This window comes from Cydia pomonella, chromosome 26, assembly GCF_033807575.1.
Source record: "Cydia pomonella isolate Wapato2018A chromosome 26, ilCydPomo1, whole genome shotgun sequence".
Lineage (NCBI taxonomy): Eukaryota > Metazoa > Arthropoda > Insecta > Lepidoptera > Tortricidae > Cydia > Cydia pomonella.
This window is the reverse complement of record NC_084728.1, coordinates 8492285-8516415: the sequence shown is the minus strand read 5'-3', so window position 1 is coordinate 8516415 and position 24131 is coordinate 8492285. Positions and strand designations below refer to the sequence as shown.

Below are 24131 nucleotides of genomic sequence, written 5' to 3'. Positions count from 1 at the left end.
TACTTGAAGTGTAGGTAAAAAGTTTTATCGGTTTTCTACATCCAAACTCGATCATCGTATTTTTATCGAATTACAAAATATTAGTTGTGTGCGCTAGGATACTGCACACCTGACTCTACCAACAAAAACAATTTTCCCCCATAATTCCACCCCACCGCTGGCAACACCAACGCACGCGCACAGTACCAACCCGACCACCGCCCGCGCGGCCGCGATGCCCATCGCAACGACGATCGATAACGAAACGCAATTAAAACTAAACTAAAAACACCAAAAACAAAACGCGCGGCCGCTTGAATACTTCAAAAATTCAAATTTCGAATTAATACTTTTTAAATCTCACAAGAAGCTAAGCATATGGCCAGTCCAAGGATGTGAACTTTTTTGTTTCTCAACAGTGCATTGAAATGTGGATCTTAAGTGTGTAGTGTAAAGTTCAGTTTTAAAGTGTTAAGGATTAAAATAAGTTTTGAAAAAGGTAAGGTGACCTTTCGGAGTATTTTAATGTTCTTATTGGTTTTAATTGTTTGGTATGTAGTTGATTTTACCGACTTTAAAGATGCCGAGATACAATTTGTTGGTAAGAATTGAGCTCTTGATAGAAAGGGCGTTATAAGGTTATTGTTAAGTGAAATATAAATATATAGACATAAAAATTTACGATTTGGATAATGTTAAGGTTTTCATCAGTTTAAAGTATACGGTTTAATCATACTTATAACGATCTAGGAATAAAGTCATTAAAGTCCATTTATTTGTGACGTTTTTTAGTAAAATGCACCACTTTTTCGCTTACCATTTGCATGTATCTTTGTACGAATAATTTGTCAGAGCGCCCTTATAAGCGACAATGTGGTACCTCTTGTTTGAAAACGACACATTATATGATGTCCACAGGAAAGATAAAGAAAATTAATCTAAAAAAAGATGACCATTTGTTCTATACCATGTCCATTTGATACGTAAATATAATCAATATATAAATAAACATTTTAACTTCGTAAAGTACTTAGAAGTGATAAAGTAAAGACGTAGGAAGTAGAGTCCATAAATTATAGCAGGAAGAATGTAGAGCCATATTTATGGGTTGAGTTCACACTGTAAATTAACGCTTGGAATTATGTATGGTTGTACATTTTTTTTGTGCTTCGATGCAAGTGTATATTATTATGACGAAGAGCTTAAATAATAAGCGACAAATAAAAAAACTCGTTTTTAATTAAACCAATATTATAGTTGGCTTTATACTTTGAGTATTCTTCGTCCTTCTATGAATTACTTTACATACATACTTTTAACGACCGGTTTGGCCTAGTGGGTAGTGACCCTGCCTACGAAACTGATGGTCCCGAGTTCAAATCCTAGTAAGGGCATTTATTCGTGTGATGAGCATGGATATTTGTACCTGAGTCATGGGTGTTTTCTATGTGTTTAAGTATTTATTAATATTTATATATTATATATATCGTTGTCTAAGTACCCTCAACACAAGCCTTATTGACCTTACTGTGGGACTTAGTCAATTTGTGTTATAATGTCAAATAATATTTTAAAAAAAATATACTTATTACATAATAGTATTTTATAGAAACGTGAAGCTTCGTTGCTTAAGTAAGGTACGAGATAGAAAAGCTTGATAATATCACTATTGTATGCAATATTTTTTCTACGTGTTATTTACTTATTTAATCTTTATTGCACATAAGAAAACACACTGCACAATAGGCAAACTTAATGCCGTAAGGCATTCTCTACCAGTCAACCTTTAGGCAAAGCAGATAAGTTGTAGGCGGTGCAAAAACCTGAGGTATAGGTGATACAATTGATACATACAAGATACAAGAAATACACAAACATAAACATACATATATATAAATAATATTGATACAAATACATATACTTACATATACACATATATATATATATATATATAATCAGATGTACTTACAGAGCAGAAACTCCAAGATTTTCCAGTACGGCCAGCAAAGTGCTCACTTAAGGATTTTTTAAAAGCAAACCTGTTTGTTATCTAAAATAATACTTTTTTTAGTATAGAAACTAAATAATTTATGAAAATTCGTATTTTAGTAGACAAAAATAGCCACAACCGAATACAGAACCTCCTTCTATGAAATTGAAGTCTGTTAAAAAAGTAGTACAAAAGACAAAAACGCGTGACTATCTTCGCCCGTTTATTTCTTATCTATAAGTTCGATAACAATACAAAATACAAAAACGATAAGTTCTGGTTTAGATAAGTTCTCATTTAGATATCGTTTGTATGTCGTATAATTGACAGAAGCAGCTCGATTCGGGCCACCAATGTCACTTTGACGCTAGAAATATCGAAAATAGATCGATCGTATTGGGATCACAGCGGAATCGAAATATACGTTAATTTTGACATGTCGTTTAGTTATCGATCGTTCCATGATCTTAATCGTGTTTTGATCATTCTTCGAATCGGGCCGTAGTAGGTACTTATAAGAGTTATAATATAAGTGTATGTATGTATGTAAAAACTTTATTGTTTATTAGACAGGTTATAAACACAATGAAACAAAACATAAACAATTTACAAAGAGGACCTTATCCCTATAAAGGATTTCTTCCAGTCAACCTTTGGGCAATAATGAAACATGATTTAAATTAATCAATCTTTACTAATATTGTCGTGTATGTATAAATCGTTTTCACCTTTGCTTATAACTCAACATTCAGAAATGGGTGTTTTCAATGTATATAAGTATGTATTTGTCTATATACGTATGTATATAGTCGCCTAGTACCCATAGTACGAGGTTTGCTTAGTTTGGGGCTAGATCAATCTGTGTAAGATCGTCCCCAAATATTTATTTATTTACATATGACTTGTTTAACCGACTAGACAACCTAAAAAATGTTTACAATTTTTCTAAATCTTATTTTATATATTGACGACCGGTTTGGCCTAGTGGGTAGTGACCCTGCCTACGAAGCTGATGGTCCCGGGTTCAAATCCTGGTAAGGGCATTTATTCGTGTGATGAGCATGAATATTTGTTCCTGAGTCATGGGTGTTTTCTATGTATTTAAGTGTTTATAAATATTTATATATTATATATATCGTTGTCTAAGTACCCTCAACACAAGCCTTATTGAGCTTACTGTGGGACTTAGTCAATTTGTGTAATAATGTCCTATAATATTTATTTTATTTTTTATTTTTATTTTTTATTTATATCGGAGCAGGCGAAGTGCTCACAAATATCTTAACACGCGACGCCTTGACAATATAGGCGTGTTCAGATATTTATGAGCACCTTGGCCGCTCCGATATATCTGATGGCGGCTGTGCCATAATGCATTTATATCTCACGTGAGACCGATCGTCAGGTAATAGTCTAACAATACATTGAGTTAATATTTCCGCCGGTTCGTGAATGGCCCAAGCAGGCAATAATACTTATCAACTAATCACATTAAATTTTGGTTACGTAATGACAAGGTTTTCCAACGTAACCTTTTAACCTGCAAGTGTGTAACTGTGACGTTATGTCGGTTCTATTTTTAATAAATAATAATAAATAATAAATAAATATTATAAGACATTATGACACAAATTGACTACGTCCCACGGTAAGCTCAATAAGGCTTGTGTTGTGGGTACTTAGACAACGATATATATAATATATAAATATTTATAAATACTTAAATACATAGAAAACACCCATGACTCAGGAACAAATATCCATGCTCATCACACGAATAAATGCCCTTACCAGGATTTGAACCCGGGACCATCGGCTTCGTAGGCAGGGTCACTACCCACTAGGCCAGACCGGTCGTCAAATTTTTTTAAATTTTCTATTTTAAAGAGAAGAGTATCAATATTACTTGTATATTGTTTTTAAGTGTTATTGTCGTTTAAGTGTTTTGGTCAGTACCCCTAGTGTAAATAAATTCGATTTCGAAACGTGACGTACGCGTTTGCGTTTAGTCACATTTTGTATTGGATTTAGAAAGAGCGCGCCAAGCTGGACGTTTTAGAAACTCAAAATCCTATACAAAATGAGACTTAACGCAAACGCGTTCGTTACGTTATTATGTCGATCAAATTTACACTAGGGGTACTGGTGTTCAGCGGTAGATTTCCGATTTCAAAATTCGATGAAAAAATGACATACACGAACACAACACTATTGATTTTTAGGGTGTCGTAGTCACCTAGAAACCACTAGTTTCGCCATGTCCGTCTGTCCGTCCGTCCGAGACTTTGCTCCGTGATCGGTAGTGCTAGAAAGCTGCATGCAAGGATACATTAATTATGCATTGCAATTGAATAGAGCGGTGAAATAAAAACTATAATATTGTTTAGGGAGGTCCCGTACAAAAGGATTTTTTTTTTCTTTTTTTGTTGCTTTGACGCAATATTGTGGAGTATAGCTGGTTGGTAATATTGTGGGGTTAGGTTGGGTAGGTTGGTAGGGGTTGGCAAAACGAATAAGGGTATCCTAAAACCCTTTTTTGATAAAGTTAATATTTTTGGAAATAATCGCTTCGAAAGTAAGAAAAAACATACTTATGTAACCCCTCTAACTTGTTTACTAAGTTATTTTTTTAAATGTTTTGGTCAGAGCCCCTAGTGTAAATTTATTCGATTTCGAAACGTGACGAACGCGTTTGCGTTAAGTCTCATTTTGTATGGGATTTTGAGTTTCCAAAACGTTCCGCTTGGCGCGCTGTTTCTAAATCCTATACAAAATATGACTTTACGCAAACGCGTTCATCACGTTTCGCTATCGAATAAATTACCACTAGGGGTACTGGTCCCTGTTCAGCGGCAGATTTCCGATTTCAAAATTCAATAGACGAAAATTCAAGTTATGTCAATTTAGATATATTTTGACACTGAATCACAATTTATATATGCAAATGTCCATAAATAGAAGAGGAAAAGAGACTCGTTCAGATATTTTCCTTCACACCGATATATCTGGCGATAATTAAATCTATTTATTGACAATAACAATATACATAATGGATATATACAGATGAATACTATAACTAGCTTATATCTAAAAGAGGCCCTTGAGGCATTGTACCAAGGATGCTGGCGGCATAATTTATACATAGTTACAGCTATAGGCACAATACAAACGAGTCAAGGCCCCGCCCACAACCTTACGTCATAGACGGAACTGGCGGCACCTTCGACTTGCGTTCACTCGGAGATAGGTATCTGTCTCGAAATAGGTGATTGTCCATTGAGAGTTGTAGTAAAATAACTCGATAAAATAAGGCAAAACTGGGCAATAAGTGTCACACGAAACTAAAACCTATACTCAATATATGCTATAGTGTATTCCTGATCGTATTTAAAGCCTAAAATTTTCTATATTTTTTTCTGAAATTTGCCTAGTTTCAAAGTCCCTTTAATGGTTACTTAGTGCGAAACGACTTTTTGATGCCGATGTTGCCACTATGGGACGTAGTCTAAATATCCTTTACAGTACATATGGTGCTACTTTATAGCACTAGTGCGAAAACTAGCATATTACGTTACTGTGTCGAACATTTAAAGGGCCATATGTACTGTAAAATGTTGTACGATACATGTGCGAATAGGTAATTCGCAACTCGTATCGATTTAAAACACTCCCTTCGGTCGTGTTTTAATTTATCGCCACTCGTTTCGAATTTCCTATTTTTCGCACTTGTATCGTAATGTACTATTACAAGTTAAGTCTCATTTTGTATGGGATTTAGAAACAGCGCGCCAAGCGGGACGTTTTGCAAACTTAAATACAAAATGAGTCTTAACGAAAACGCGTACATCACGTCACGCCATCGAATAAATTTACACTAGGGGTACTGATACATACAAGTAAACAGGTAGATGAGAAGCGACCTTCATGAGATCACTGTGATTATAATAACTTCACCTTCATAGCTTCATAATAGCATATATATACACGTATACTTCTTGTGGGTATGTTTTATTGTATAGATCATTGGGATGACGTGATTTTAAATCCGGTTTATTAGTAAGATTCAATTTATAACAAAAACCGGCCAAGTGCAAGTAAGACTCGCGCACGAAGGGTTTCGTACCATTATCTATAAAATTTGCAAAAAAAATCACGTGTGTTGTATGGGAGCCCCCTTAAATATTTATTTTATTCTGTGTTTTAGTATTTTTGTTATAGCGGCAATAGAAATATATTATCATCTGTGAAAATTTTAAAATTTCAACCGTCTATCACGGTTCATAGTATAGAGTTCAGATACAGCCTGGTGACAGACGGACAGACGGACAGCGGTCGTAGTAATAGGGTCCCGTTTTACCCTTTGAGTACGGAACCATAAAAGCGGGCATAGGTTAATTATAAAACAAAAAAGTTAATTTTGCAAAAAATCTTAATAAGTGTAATTGAATTACACACAAACGAATGGCATTGACATTGAATTTTAATTTAGATCTTTACGTGTGCGCATGCACACAGACGATACAAATGATTTGGATTTTGTAAATTTAAATGATTAGAGCTTAAAATGTATGGTTCCTTAGTATTTTTTTTTTATACTACGTCGGTGGCAAACAAGCATACGGCCCGCCTGATGGTAAGCAGTCTCCGTAGCCTATGTAAGCCTGCAACTCCAGAGGAGTTACATGCGCGTTGCCGACCCTAAACCCGCCCCCCCTCGTTGAGCTCTGGCAACCTTACTCACCGGCAGGAACACAACACTATGAGTAGGGTCTAGTGTTATTTGGCTGCTGTTTTCTGTAAGGTGGAGGTACTTCCCCAGTTGGGCTCTGCTCTAGATCTGGAATGACATCCACTGGCTGTGCCCTACCACACAAAGCGAGATGACATTCGCAATGCCCATACCTCTCTTTTGGACGCAGTTTAAGGACGTACCCGGGTCCAAAATGAGAACGGGTATGAGTAAAGGGAGTTGATTGTAATAGAGAGGTAGTCTAAGAAAAAAAAACGTTTTAAATTAATTTTTAACAAGCAGAAACGTATGCGAACGATGCTATTAAGCTTAGAATAAATTTAAAAGTGGAAAAATTACTGTCTTGGGTGAGACTTCAATTTTGACATGTCGTTTAGTTATCGATCTTTCAAAGATCTTTCCACGATCTTAAACGTGTCTTAAGGCGAAGGGTAGGGCTCTTTCCATACAAATTTTGTGCGCGGTTTTTTTTCGTTTGTGTTTGCGCTACGGTTATTATTTTTGGTAAATATTCTTATTGTTCTGTTAGCTAGGGCTTGATGTATTTTTTTTATTTTAACATTTTTTGTATTTTTTTTTATTCAAGAAAAAATTTTTACTTCAAGTTCTGCGTATATCCAATATAATGTATATACAAGCAAAAAATTAAATTAAATGCTATAGTGCCAAAACTAACGAATAAAAATTGCACAAGGTTTGTATGGAGAACGCCTTGCCCTACCCTGCGCCTCAATCATTCTTTGAATCGGGCTGTGTGTCTAGATACATTTTTTAAAAGTCAAATCCCCTATTCTGTAAGCATGTTATCTACTTACGATTGTGCAATGTAAATGTTTGTCTGCTCTCACTTGCAGAAGGCTTACATTAACATTAGCATGTCGATTAGGTCCTGAGTTAATCAATGATGTAAATAACAGGTTATACACGTTACGCCTTCGCAAGGCTTCATGTCTCACGGGAATATCGACTTTATTTTGATTGAAATATGGTAAAAAGTTACTATAGCATCATCATAAGAAAGGATACAGGAGAAAAATTATGACAGCCCAAAAAAAAATTTGAGAAAAATAGACTAGGAAAATGTTCCTGGACCGGTATTTAGATTTTGACGACCGGTCTGGCCTAGTGGGTAGTGACCCTGCCTATGAAGCCGATGATCCTAGGCTTGAATCCCGGTAAGGGCATTTATTTGTGTGATGAGCACAAATATTTGTTCCCGAGTCATGGGTGTTGTCTATGTACCCACAACACAAGCCGTCTTGAGCTTACTGTGGGGCTTAGTCAATATGTATAAGAATGTCCAATATTTATATAAAATAAGAATACGTTCAACGTAAAGTAAACACTATTAAAGACTGTAACATCTCTACAAGTATGCAATATATTTATACGTCAGAGTTCACAAAAGCATTAGCTTTTGATCTATCGACAAACCATGTCGTAATAACTGTAGGAGGTTTACAACATCTTCTAAGTAACACTTGCTACTATAAACGAAAAGCGAATACTCATGTAAATTAAGCTTTTAAGCATACATTTACACTTTATGGGACTTTTAACATTAAAGGATAGCTCAAAAATACGCTGATAAAGATTTTCGGAATAGGTATTATTGTAACTTACGGCCCGATTCGAAGAATGATTAAGATCTTGGAAAGATCGATAACTAAACGAAATGTCAATATTCACATTTATATTGATTCCGCTGTACTCCCAATAAGATCTATGTACGATATTTCTAACGTCAAAGTGACATTGGTTGCCCGAATCGAGCTGCTTCTGTCAATTATACGACATACAAACGATATCTAAATGAGAACTTATCTAAACGAGTAGGGCTAAGATGGTCGGCTCTATATCATTTGTCACCATCCATGTCCGTCCTAACAAGTATATAAGCGCGAAAGTGATGGGCATAGTGACAAGTGATAAAATGAAACCATGATGCCATCGCTGTATGATCCAAATATTACCGATCGATGTTGATTTAAACTTTTTAACGTTAAGGTATAAGGTATAGTGGCCCAAAAATGAGACGACCGGTTTGGCCTAGTGGGTAGTGACCCTGCCTACGAAGCTGATGGTCCCTGGTTCAAATCCTGGTAAGGGCATTTATTCGTGTGATGAGCATGGATATTTGTTCCTGAGTCATGGGTGTTTTCTATGTATTTAAGTATTTATAAATATTTATACATTATATATATCGTTGTCTAAGTACCCTCAACACAAGCCTTATTGAGCTTACTGTGAGACTTAGTCAATTAATGTAATATTGTCCTATAATATTTATTTATTTATTTAAAAATACGCATATTTTTGATATTTTCAAAAAATCTTTGCATTTGTGTATCAAAGCTAAAAAGGACAATCTTTTAAAGATCTTTTGAGTTAAAATGTAGTTTTAATTCCTAATGACATTCTGTAGAATAACAATATACATAATGGATATATAGGGTGTTTATTTAGTCACCTGAATGGATATATACGAGTATGATGTTTATTTAATCACCTGCTATACATTACGGGGTGAATATATACCCGTCACTTTCACGCTTACATACTTGTTAGAACGCGACAGGCATGGTGACAAATGATAAAGAGCCGACCATCTTAGCCCAATAGGAATAGGCACTTTCTTCGTGCAAAAGACATCAACGCGTCAAATAATTCCGAATACGAAAGTCGAGGACCCGCGCAAAATCGTCTTTTCATACAAACGTAATCCTCATTTTCGTCTCTGGATTTTAACATTATTGAAAATATTTTGACATAATTTGTTGTTGATTTTTTTCGAATTTTTAATTATTATAAGAGTTAGGAGCTTTTAAAAAATAGTTATTCGGTCCAAATTTTTACTGTAATCAAAAAATCTAAAAAAGTCAAACGTAGCATAGCTATGGTATACATAAATATATAAATATTTTTCATAGCATCAATATCCAGAGAGGAAAACGGGGACTACGTTTGTATGGAGAAACAACCGTCCCCTTTCCTCTTAATACAAACGGCGATTCGAAGAATGATTAAGACACGTTAAAGATCTTGGAAAGATCGATAACTAAACGACATGTCAAAATTGACGTTTATTTCGATTCCGCTGTGATTCCAATAAGATTTGTCTACGATATTTCTAACGTCAAAGCAACATTGGTGGCCCGAATCGAGCTGCTTCTGTCAATTATACGACATACAAACGATATCTAAATGAGAACTTATCAAAACCAGTTTTTTTTTTAATTTATTTATAAACCAAACAGTCATATAAACATATCTACAATGCAATACAAATGTAGTAACTAGGAATAGGAACTCGTCTGAAAAAGGTATGCCTGTAGGGCTAATATGGTCGGCTCTTTATCATTTGTCACGATACTTGTCACGTTCTAACAAGTATGTAAGTGCGAAAGTGACGGGCATAGTGACAAGTGATAAAAATGGAACCATAATACCGCCGCTGGAATTGTTTTTGACCGAAAAACTAATATGAAGCAGCGATCAAGGGCGTAAGGGGTGATGCGGACAACTAAAAGTAACTAATCTCAGTAGAGTAGGACAATTAAAAGACGACCGGTTTGGCCTAGTGGGTAGTGACCCTGCCTACGAAGCTGATGGTCCCGGGTTCAAATCCTGGCAAGGGCATTTATTCGTGTGATGAGCATGGATATTTGTTCCTGAGTCATGGGTGTTTTCTATGTATTTAAGTATTTATAAATATTTATATATTATATATATCGTTGTCTAAGTACCCTCAACACAAGCCTTATTGAGCTTACTGTGGGACTTAGTCAATTTGTGTAATAATGTCGTATAATATTTATTTATTTATTATAATATTTAATTAATAATATTTTTTAGACACTTATCGTTATCGTATCTCATTCTTCTAATCGGGCCGAAAATTAGTCGAGCGTTGTCACATACTCGCAAGGCTTGTAATAATCGTAGATCGTAGGTGTAGCGAGGCCGTGCGCGGGCGGCGCCCTTGCCGCGCCGTATCAGGCGCATCCTTACTTGTGAAACTAATGTCTATATCAGATGTCTAGTACGATCGAGTCCACAAACAGCTTTACTAAAGATTTTCACGTGTAAAGATATTTGTGAGTTCGTCTGTACTTATCCTAGTTTAAAGAACCGAATGGAGCTTAAGTTCCAATACTTAAATTACTAGAATTCTGTAATTATTTTATTATTTTACTGCATAAAATAGTGTAAGTGTAAGGCCTGAGTGGACGCTCGAAGCGGAACGTTCGGCGGAGCGTGCAGCGTGGCGTCGGGCTCACAAGTGATTTGAGCAGCGTATACTAAGACCGCCTCTATACGCTTTCATTTGTTTAAGATGCACGCCGCACGCTCCGTCCCGCTGCACGCCCAAATAAAGCGTCCACTCAGGCCTTACACTTAGATCCGTCACGGCCCTCTTTTGTTTAAATTCATTCTCGAGAATAAGTAGCCTAATTTCACCGACTTACGTGTATCCTATAGTGGCGCAGTTGGCAAACAGCCGCTTAAAAACAGTTGGTAACAGCGACGATCCGGGTTCGATCCCCGGACGTGTATTCACACAACAATACGATACCTTTCGTATTTGTGTCGTACATGAATTTAATATTTTTAATTGACTTAGCGAGTGTGAAGCACGAGCAAAACATATTCGTATGTTTGGTTGTTCTCCATCCCTGTACGTCGCATTTCCGAACTGATTTGTGAAATTTTACAAGCAGATTTTATCAATATTATTATGTCTTTTAAGTTTTTGTATGTGTTAATCAATAATAAATAATAATATACTTAGTTCCAGCTGAGTGTTTCACGACACTCACGCATTTCTTTTTATTACTGGGCCCTAGTCAAATTTTCTTCTTTTCAGAATTGAAAAAAACTAGTGTGAAAAAGAGTTGATAGACGCTTAAAACAGGCGTTTACCTCACACATTTCCTTTTAAAATCGGCCCATATCATTGGTCAAGCACATAGATAGCCAATCAGTGGGAAAACCGATTACTCCAATAAGGAGCATGTCACAATATCAACTTAAATGGACATGTTACGACAACCTGCCATGGCTTATCTCTTGCGCAATAAGGACGGATATCGAATTACTGTTTACTTTGACTGACATGGTTGTGAATGTTTACTGTATGATACCACCAGTTTGATACTGACTAACTGACATTTTCCAGCGTGTGCATAACTTACTTTCTATGCATCTCGCTCGTACTCGCATATTAAGAGGAAAGAGAATGATCGATTCTTCATACAATCGTAGTCTTCGTTTTCCTTCCTGGATATTGACATTATGGATAATATTTTTACAGAATTGTATGTATTTTAGTCATAGCTATGAGAAGAGAGGATTCTTCTTCCTCAGTCCCTCAGTGCTGTGGAACGCGACCATATATGCCCCTTCTCCATAGTGTGCAGTCATAAGCCATATGGGACACGCACTGCATGTTGCCGCAGACCACCCTCTTCACAGCATCAGACCATCTCGTGGTGCTCTTCCTTGCGCACGCTTGCCATCTATTTGACCCAAGATAATCTGCCTATATATTCTAGGTCATGCTTGCTTGTTAGACTGCATGATATGGCCAAAAATGCTGAATGAGCGTTCTTGACATATTGTAGAGAGCCGTGTGGTGATTCTTTGCTCCTCTATGAGAGGTCAGGCTATTTGATAAAATAAATATCGACCAATCTCGCCTAGACGATTTGACGATCGGTCTGGTCTAGTGAGTATGAAGCCGATGGTCCAGAGTTCATATCCTGGTAAGGGAATTTATTTGTGTGATGAGTTATTTGTTCCTGAGTCATGGCCGTCATGGGTGTTTTATATGTATTTAAGTATTTGTATATGATATATATCGTTCTCTGAGTATCCACAACACAAGCCTTCTCGGCTTACCGTGAAACTTAGTCAATTTGTGTAAAAATGTCCCTATAATATTTATTTATTTAAATATGTATGTGAACATTTACATTGATGGTTTTCAAAGGGACTTGCGGTTAATTTTAACTTTTCGGCTTAGTAGTGTAGAGGAAAAAAGTTCACCTGATACCTAATATGAGACCAACTATATCCGCCCATGTATGTAATAATAATTTATAAGTTTTGAAACCTCTGTGACTTCTGACTTCTTTAAATGCCACTAGATTAATGCCGCATACCCAAATCAGACAAACTTGATTCATTCCGACCAAAACAGATATTTTATTATGCAAATGTTAGAATTTCATGTACAAACCGTCACTGGATGATATAAATTATGTTATCTTAGGTGCCGCCAATGCCAAAACAAGACAATTATACTTATACTAGCCCAGGGGAGATCAAGTTATAAAATTTATTTTCAGTCATCTTCAACGCCTCGTATTTTCTTATTATATAATTATTATTAATATATAAATAATTTCCATCTTCATTCATTATACGAAGATATGGGTTCACCCAAAATTTTCTTTTTAATTGCTTTTTATTTCTGCGTTAACAACAGTAACAGCAGTACACGTGTGAAGGGATCCATGTCTGATCAAATCAAACACTGGTAATCGAATTCTTTACTATGCAGCGCGGCACCGCTTAAGAGGCTGTCAATACCTAAAGCGCGCACATTGTCTATTTGTATCGGAGTAAATGAGATAGCACTGTCGCATGTTACTGGGCCTGGGCAAGGGAATAATAAGAAAAATATTTATATAAAAAAAAAGTGGATTATTAGTGTAATATTTTACTCAATAGCGGTTTAGATATAAATGTTTTGAAATTGTGATTTTAATTGCAGACCCGTAAGTCAAAACAATAAAGACATAGAACCGTTTAATTGTGATTTTAAGACCAATCTTTGCAATTATTTTCTATCGAGCCGATTTCGTTCAATCATGTATCGAGTACAACCACGGTCTTTGAAATATAATTAATATGAACATATATTTTTCTTACTCGACTAAAACAAGTAGACTTTCTTAAAAAACTGTTTACGTAACATCAATTTCAAGGACATTGGGTGTTGACAGCCTCTTAAACACCGCTGACATGTGGCCGGGCCCTAATAGGGTCCCGTTTGACCCTTTGGGTACGGAACCCTAAAAAGTTAATTAATTGAATTAGGAAGGTCACTGCAATTTTTTTCTAGCTAGCTGTGTAACTTTATTTGATTTTATTCTAATAGCTACTTTAAAAGCTTTCAAACCGGACAAACACTTACATAAACCTGCAAAATGAGTCACATTGCAACACCTGATACGTCCATAAAGAATATTTACTTAATTCGTGTAGGATTTAAGGTTACACGCCCACGCAGTGTTCAAGGAAATCGTATGTTGGCGAAATATATGTGTGAAGTTTTATCATTGGTCTACCTAATCTATCTATTAGATTTTAGATTTAGATTTATTTATTTTCATAATGATAAATTACAGTATAAATTATTCTTATGTTAATCTATATGAATTTACATTATGATCGTCAATGATTTGGCATGCAAACATATAATTATAAAACGTCAATAATAATTATCAAAAAAAAAAAAAAAAAAAAAACAAATTCGAAATTACCGTCAAATTAAAAACTACGAAACAAAAGAAACAGGAAAACTAAAAAGAAATAATGGAATACATGTCAAACTAAATATTTAGTAGATATCACATAATGATCGTCATTAAAACTAAGAGCAGTAATAATAATATTATAGAACAAATGTCATCTTAAATCAATTTTACATAAACTATAATGTTAAACAGTTATTATAATTTTAATTCCATGTATTCATTCACTGAATATAATGGGTTTTCCAATAAAAAATTCCTCAATTGACGTTCAAATGCTTCGTCAGATATTTCAGTTCTTAATTCGGCGGGTAGACGTTCGTAATAAGTTGGGCCTATTACTCGCGGATTCTTACATGAAAGTGCCATGCGACGCGGCACTGTTCGCAGTCTTCCCGTCGATCTGATTTGTTTGCCCATGACTTCGACACGTTTGAACATAGAGAAGTTTTTTCTCACGAACATCAGAACTTGAAACATGTATAACGAATAATGCGTCATTATACCATTATTTTTAAAAAGTTCCTTACAATGGTGCATTGGTTTAACTCCAGCTAGTAAACGGATCGCACGTTTTTGGAGAATTAATACTCTCTTTGCATCTGTGGAATTTCCCCAAAGCAGTGTACCGTATGACATCAAGGAGTGAAAGTGCGAGAAATATACGGCTTTAAGTGACTTCCTTGATATCAGAGGTTGTAATTTTTTTAATGCAAAGATAGAACTACTCAACCTGTTACAAAGCAGATCGACATGGCACTTCCAGTTAAGATTCGAGTCAAGTATGAAACCCAGAAATTTTGTTTCATTACATAGTGGCATTGGACCGTTACTAATACATGGAGGCACTGTGGTGCTGCGACCCGAGAATATCATCACATTGGATTTCGTTATATTTAACAGTAGGCCATTCGATGAAAACCATGTTTGTAATTGGTCACAAGCCTCATGTATTCCCTCGGCCAACTGCGCATGTGTTTTTGCCCTCAGGACAACGGTTGTGTCGTCTGCAAATAACACAGATAGCCCATTTGTGATGGCAGAGGGTAGGTCATTCACAAATAATAAAAACAGTGTATTACCGGCTGCTGACCCCTGAGGAATGCCCAAATCAACATAACCAGTGTCTGAAACGTATTTTTTGCCACTAAGTAACATTTTCACTACTTGTTGACGGTCAGTCAAGAATGATGCAAACAATTTGTGTGCTGAACCATTTATGCCATAGAGGCTTAATTTATTTAATAGCAAATTATGGCTAATGATGTCAAAAGCCTTAGACAAATCGCACAGTATGGCGGCCATCTTGTACCTGTCATCTAGACCAGTCAAAATGCAGTCAACGATTCTGTGTGCTGCCGTAGTAGTGGAGCGTTTTTGTCTGTAGGCGTACTGGTTGTCGGTGAGTAAAGCGTTCTGTTCTAAGTAGGTCATCAGGGAAGATGATAAAATGGACTCCACAAGTTTTGAGACGGTAGGTACTATAGTTATGGGCCTGTAATTGTTTACATCACTCTTATCACCCTTTCCTTTATACACCGGGCATATTGTACTATTGATTTATCATTCTTGAAGACAGATCATGTTTTAACTCATTTTCTACTTCTCTATAAGGTAACACAGGTGAAATAGGCGTATATATAAATTAACTAGCCGTCAAGATATATAGGGCCTGTTTCACAAAGTCTGAGTATAGTATTGGATAGATAATAGGATTGTTTCCATCTACAAATCTTAGGGCAGAATTGTATCCCAGTAAATTCTTTTGGATTATAAGAACATGTTAAACTACTTTTAGGGGACCTGTGATGACCATATTTTTCTAAATATTTAATTTAAAATATCTTTTGGCACACGTCACGTGACCAAACTCGAAACGTCATTGAAGATTCTGATGACGTCACAACTCTCAGATTGACACTGTTGATAGTTAGGCGATAAACAACAAATAACAAATGTCAGTTGACAGTTCGTATCTTCTACGTGTGTATGTAGTTATGTGTCAAACCGTAAACTGTGACGTCACACAATTTTCAAAGAGCGTTTTGGGCGCGAAAGCATCTGTCAAAATATATTTTGCTAATTTAACATAATTAAAGCCGTTTTTGGTATAAAAGTTGAATTTTAGGGCAACTTTTAGTTAATATAGAACGTAATACAAGCGTTTAAAAAAATTGGAAACAACCCTATTAACAAATTAATTAACTGTCAGAAAAAACTTCTTGCAAAACATAGCAGTTTATCTACCAGTTACGCTTATTTGAAGATTGTGAAACACCAGCGATGACATTATTCGTCAGATAAGTGGCTTTATCAGGACTTTACTTGGAAATTTTAAAATAGGCCATTAAACATCGTTTTCTTCCTTATTAGTGAGATTAGATATTTAATTTCATTTTTTAAAATCCTAATGGAGGTCTAAAGCATTTTAGGGACATAAGTTTTAAATTTTTAAATATAAACATAAAGATAAAGATAGTTTATTATTCAAGTAGGCATATTATAATGCGCTTATGAACGTCAAATAAAGCTACACCGGCTCTAACCCTGCACCTCTGACCCGAGAATTAAATTCCCCCTCAATTGGGAGAGGTTATCCCAATATGGACCGGCAAGAAACTCGGCGGGGCACATGTTTTCAAAACATTACATCTTATAATTAACATGCATTAAATAAGAAAAAAAAATACAATTTAGATTACTATAGTTATAACGTTACTTACATTATAACGTTAAGTCTGTGATTTGTCTGTCACAATCTACATAGGTAACTGTTTAATATGTTTACGTAGTTTTTATGGAACATAGGTACTTGAAATAAAAACAAAAATAAAACATTTTCTGAAAATAATTTAATTTGTTCCAATAAATCTAACAATACTTGGACTCGTATTAAAATCAACTTAGTCTCAGTTAGCATTAAAAACAATTTTTTTAGTTAGCATGATCTTATTTTTTTTTTTTGTGAACACTAGTCGATATTTCATATACAGGTTTCGTGTAACAAATCAATAAAATTAACCTGTAGGCTGTACTCCTCAAACAAACCAACATTTATTCAGAATCTTTTAAAAATAACATATGTTTTGATTTTTATTAAACTTTAAAGTTTATTCTAAGACGCAATGTATTACATATTTTGATACGTTTAAAGCGTGACAAGCAACGTCAAACACACTCATGACAGCGTACATTGAAAATAATATTTAATTTGTATGAAAAAGAGAATTTATCTAAAGATTTATATTTTTTTTAAGTTGATAGTTACATGTTATAGGAGCAAATAATTAAACCATGTATTGTACTCCTTTGAGGAGTACAATACATGGTTTAATTATTTGCTCGTGTTACGGGAAACACGCGGTATAAAGGGTATATAAATACTTATACTATACTATACTATACTATACTATACTATACTATACTATACTATACTATACTATACTATACTATACTATACGACCAACAGCTTCATAGGCAGAGCCACTAACTATACTAGGTTTGATGACAGTTTGATATTTTCATGTCATTATGAACGATTTCGTATGTATGTTACATTGTTTACATTCATATAATTTAATTGCCATAGAAATACCATGTAATACACCCACATATATATACATATAATAAAAACCAGTAGTTATATACCAGCTAATTTCACAGTTTTATAACAACGTGTACTTATATTTATAGATAAGAATCACGGAAAAATGAAGAATGGACGCCGTGAGAGACACGAGATCAAAAGATACAATTGTACCTAAAAATAACTTCACTTAACTATGCAGAACTCAACTTTATTACATTTTCTCACTAAATCAATACCTATTTAGAACTTATAAAAGAAACTATCAGTACCCCTAGTGTAATTTTAGTCGATAGCGAAACGTGACGTACGCGTTTGCGTTAAGTCTCATTTTGTATGGGTTTTTGAACAGCGCGCCAAGCGGGACGTTTTGGAAAGTCAAAAATCTCATACAAAATGACACTTAACGCAAACGCGTACGTCACGTTTCGCTGTCGAAAATATTTACACTAGGGGTACTGAACTCATTCGAATCCCGGTAAGGGCGTTTATTAGTGTGATAAACACAGATATTTGTTCCTGAGTCATGGGTGTTTTCTATGTTTAAGATGTCCCCTAATATTCATTTATTTATTTATTACATGTTCTTAAAAAGTTTTCGAACTCCAATATATTTTTTAATTCAACCCTTCCCTAAATGTCAAAATTGATTCCAAAAATTTAAACGACTGGAATTCGTTGTAGGCAAATTCGTGGATACAAATTACAACAGAGAAATATTTAAAAAAAATTACAACCTGCCATTTAAATCAGTTTTTCAACAACTTACGGTTTTACAATCGATAATGGGCTTTAATGTGACGTAATAAGGTCGTAGCTGATGGTAGATTAGCGCGGCCTCGAGGTGAGGTCATCTGTAATCGTGTGTGGCTTCTGCTTTGGCGTTAATACTAGGAAACATCTATACAATATATTTTTCACATCATCTATTCGGAAAACGGCTTTTTCTTCCCTGCTAGGAAGGATAAAAGTGCCACTTTTCTGTTCTAGGACACTTTGCATACTAATTTTTTAACTTAAATTAGAAACATAATAATTTCGTCAGACCATACTGATGCTTGCTGATGTGTCACGTGGTAGTAAAATTTTTGTAGATATTATTATAAGTATTTGAAGAATTTGACAATTTTTGTAATGGGGTTCGTTTGCGTGAAATCCGATAGTTTTGATTTTATGCAGACTTGTTTATGATGTTGGCTCAATGAATAATCCAAGTTTGTGACCTCGAGCACCGAACGCAACTTTGTCAAAAAACATAAAACCGCAATTTTTTTTTTTTTTACATTTGAGAAATTGATTGATTTGATATGAGAAATATAGCATAGGTTGGACCTGGTGAGCTGACTCTTTTCTCCCTCTTTTATAAACTTTGAAAGGCTTTAAGTACCTCGGAAACTATTAAGTAGGTCCACAGAGACAATTCTAGTCTCGTATTGTAGCAAATTTAGTCTACTTTTTTGCTCGTTTTTCTCGATTTTTGACAAAAACCACCTGATTTGACGCAAACGGTAATGTTTAAAGTTACTGGATTATATTAAAAATAAGAAATAAAACGCAACGTTATATAACCATCTACGATTTCGTTTTCCATCATAACTTCTAAAGAGCTTATAGACAAAGATCCATTCTTAAGTGTAAAAGCGTTTTCACATTACCCGATCCGATATCAAATGTCGGATGGCAGTAAAATGTAAGACGTGTGCGTTTTTCTATATTTATTTATTTAATAAATCATTATTACTTAAATACGATAGATAACAAAAACCGGACAAGTGGGAGTCGAACTTGCCCACCGAGGGTTGTTATAGCGGCAACAGAAATACATAATCATTTCATTTTCCTCTTCCTCTTCTACCTTCGATCTTGCCTTCCAAAAATAGTTTTAAAGAAAGTGACCTATCATTCTGCCTCGTCTATTATCTATGGTCCTCAGTAGGTTTCTTCTCTCTCCAACAATTCACAGCACTTCCACGTTCGTTTTTTTTCTCACTTCTCTCCATTCTCCTCCACAACCTCTTCTTCTCATTATGCCTCATTGTCCATATCTCACACCCATACAAAGCGATGCTCCAGATGTATATCTTAATAAGGGGTCCATATTGGGTTGCATACAAGTTGAAGTCATATCTTTGATATGTATAACAAATTATGTCATAATCATCATTGCGCATACAAATGAAAAGTCATATTATATTGTGTCATACATTTTAAGCCATAATGTTTGATGACATACATAGCAGTTATCATATATATTTTTATCCATACCTAACGAACCTAACCTAAAATTTTATGCGAATAAAATTTATGACTATAAAAATCATGACATAACTCATTTATGACAAAAATCCAATTATGCTCAGGAATAATTCTGACTATAGATTTTTATGAATTACAATTTTATGCATAAAGTGTTATGACAATTAAAAATATGACAATAGTTGTTATGCCACCAGAGGGAGTCCCCTTAATACCTTGTAGTGTGCGTGACTGACTACGCTGATTAAGATCCTACATCCGATATCGGACCCGGCAATGTGAAAACGCTCTAAAGCTTCACCTGTAGATGACATCACGGTATGTCGTCAGACACGGGCGTGGGTTGACATGTTCTGATTTACCGACTCGTCAATAACACGTCTCAAGGTCTGACATGTTTGCAGGTCATCCGTTATAATAACATTACTACTATTAAGTAATGTTAATACAAGTTATTTTTTAACACAACATTGGCAACATAAAGAAAATGAAAGTAATTTTAATCGTTAGTGGTATTAGATTTTTATCTAGGTTCAATATAAACTGTAAACGACAGATTGATCCTAAATATTTTTTACATATGTGACTGTCCAATATAGAAGAGTCCTTCAAGCGCAGTAAGGTCCTTATCGTTGTTTAAGTACCCTCAACACAAGCTTATGGAGCTTACTGTGGGACTTAGTCAATTTGTGTAATAATGTCCTATAATATTTATTATTATTTATTATATAATCTGTGACACTACGAGCCAAGACACGCGTCTACGTGAATGACACAATCTATCGGCCCGATTCTAAGAATGATTAAGACATATTTAAGATCTTGGAATGATTTTTAAAAGATTGGTAATTAAACGACATGTCAAAATTGACGTTTATTTCGATTCCGCTGTGATCCCAATAAGATCTATCTACGATATTTCTAACGTCAAAGTGACATTGGTTGCCCGAATCGAGCTGTTTCTATCAATTATACGACATACAAACGATATCTAAATGAGAACTTATCTAAACCAGAACTTATCGTTATCGTATCTCAATCTTCGAATCCGTCCGTATATATATAGAAAAATAAACCACAAGATAAAATTAAAAGTGATTGTAAACTGCGTAACCTTCGATATCTCGTTTGCTGTTTTGATTGAAACAGCTGTCATGCGAATAGAGATATATGAAATTACGATTCTATAATCTGATTAATTGTCACGTGAACGTTGTGCAGCGAGTGTTTTTGATATGACCAATTGACCACCTAATTTAAGGGTAGCTAGTTAGTATGCATAGAGACAAATGGGGAAAAATAACCACCCTAGCGGGGCCCTGGGGGGAGAAGGAATAAACTAACTAACTAACTAAATGCTTTGGCTCAGCGATCCAAAGAGAAGAAATAAAGGGAAGGTAAAAGAAAAATGCTTGACGAAATCGTGATGGCTACAGTCGGTCAAGACTGATCACAGAAGACCAAGGACAGACAAAACTGGATGAATCTGGGGGAGGCCTCGAAGAGGGGCCTCTACAAAATATTTATTTTTATTTTTTAGTTTAATATTGTAGAGAATTAACAAAGGCTTTTTATCTATTTAGTGAGTATAGGCCCTAATGCATACACTTTCATAATTGTGACATTATCTATGAAAAGGGACCTTATTGTCGGTGGCGTTTACGCCATTATCAACGATGCTCCCATATTATAAACAACACCGCGCTACGCGTGTAGTGCGGCGTAAGCGCCATCGACAATAAGGTCCCTTTTCATAGATAATGTCACAATTATGTTTTATTAAAAAAAATAGGACTTTCATTTTTCATAAGTTCAAAACGTCGCACTTATAAAAACGCTAACGTCACAACATTCACAAGTGATGATTATGGACGCAATATGTTACCGCTCAAAAAAAATTACTCTTGAACAAGTCTAAATTAAACACTTATAATTCCCATGTCATTTATTTATTTAAAATTTAAATCAGGGAACAAGGCCCATATCCTCTTAAGGCCCAGCCATAGAAATGAAAAAGCCCAAAATTTGCCACTGGAATTTGAACCTATAGTGCACGGAATACAGTAGATTTTATTTTGTTTGAAAATTGCACGAAACAAAACAAATGCAACTCTGTCCTAATTGAATATGATTTAAATTTCATCGAACTGAATAAGTCCTATAGGTAGGACCTTGGGCCTTACGAGGATATTACTTGTAACCATATAGACTAAACAAACATATATATTTTATGAACTTTAAACTAAACATTATTAATTGGCGTTGAGGCTCTAGGTCCATGCGCCCAGCGCGCACAAGTTTTTTGCAGAAATCGCGAAGCGTCTGACGTAACTGGTGACCGAAGAGGCGGCTTCCTCGGACAACGTATCAGCATTGCGATACAACGAGGAAATGCCGACAGCATCCTTGGTAAAACGCCTCAAGGGCCTATTTTCGATTTAAGCCAGTTATAGTAACACCACTATATATATCCTTTATGTATACTGTTATTGTAAATAAAATATGTTCAGTTCCAACACTATTTAGGCGACAAAACGACATGGTTCACATGACATGACATGCACTGACCTCAACTCGGGTGCCAAACTAAAAAGAATACTATATTTGTCAGTTTAACCTTTATAATCGATCCGGAATTGTCATAGTTGTCACGACAACTGATCGTAACACTTTATAGTCGGTCGCAAAACGTTACATAAGCGTTGTCACGCTTAAGGCCAAGTACCGAGGTCAACATGTGACACCATCTTAAAAATATGAATGAATGTATTTTTCATTGCTCATACTCAGAAAGAGGGTCATTTTTGTTATAAAAAGCGTGCATAAAGTGATACGTTTTTGCATTAAAGCACTTAGTTTCCAAGTACGATTTTTTAACTTTTTACGATAAGCACACATAGTATTTTACTTTCCTCGCAGGTATTCGAAATGAAAAGCAACTGCTGCGATATTCATATCCGAGGCAGCCATTTTTCCCTTTTATTCAATCATTTGTATTTCGTTCTCGTTTTACAAAAAATTAATTCTATTTTCACTTTCGGCCCTATTCGAACTTTAAGATACGTCAAATATTAGGTCTAGATACGATATGGATCGGATATGTTATAATGTTTTTCACATAGCTTGCGTTCTGTCACAGCTGTCATCTCAATACAATTTGGCATTTTAAGGTTAGAAATTGTATTGAGATGACAGCTGACACAGAACCCCAAGCTATGTGAAAAATATTATAGTGACAAAAGTGACGTTTCTTCAAACAAAAACGTCATTTTTGACACTGACATGTCCGTTCCATATCGTATAGTCCGTTTTTTTATTAGAAAGAAGGTAAGCGATTTTGACGTATTTTTTTTTTTCTATTATAGGGCATTATTACACAAATTGACTAAGTCCCACAGTAAGCTCAATAAGGCTTGTGTTGAGGGTACTTAGACAACGATATATATATAATATAAAAATATTTATAAATACTTAAATACATAGAAAACGCCCATGACTCGGGAACAAATATCCATGCTCATCACACGAATAAATGCCCTTACCAGGATTTGAACCCGGGACCATCAGCTTCGTAGGCAGGGTCACTACCCACTAGGCCAAACCGGTCGTCAAACGTGGACCGTCGCCGTTACCGCCGCCGGTACGCCGGTCGGTCGTCGTTATTGAAAAAACACTTTTGAAAAATAAGTTACGGCATTTATATAACAATTATAAGTCATATACGATATTTACATTGCTTTTCTTTTAATTAGTAATAGTAAATTAGTTAGTGATGTTTATGAAGCGTTTTTCAATAAAAGCGGCCAAGTGAGAGTCGGACTCGCGCATGAAGGGTTCCGTACCATTTAAGACGTATTAAAAAAAAATTACTTACTAGATCTTGTTCAACATTTTACCACTTTGGACACACATTTTACCACTTTGGAAGTGTCTCTCGCGCAAACTATTCAGTTTAGAAAAAAATGATATTAGAAACCTAAATATCATTTTTGAAGACCTATCCATAGATACCCCACACGTATGGGTTTG

The 24131-nt window shown here is 35.2% G+C and overlaps 1 protein-coding gene across 1 annotated transcript in view; it reads left to right on the top strand.

Annotated features, from left to right (window-relative positions):
* LOC133532235 (cuticlin-4) overlaps window positions 1–24131 on the top strand; it is a 109129-nt gene continuing 84998 nt past the window's right edge. The window contains exon 1 of the mRNA XM_061870815.1: window positions 1–478. The gene's annotated coding sequence lies outside the window, so the exon portion shown is untranslated. The remainder of the gene's footprint in view (window positions 479–24131) is intronic.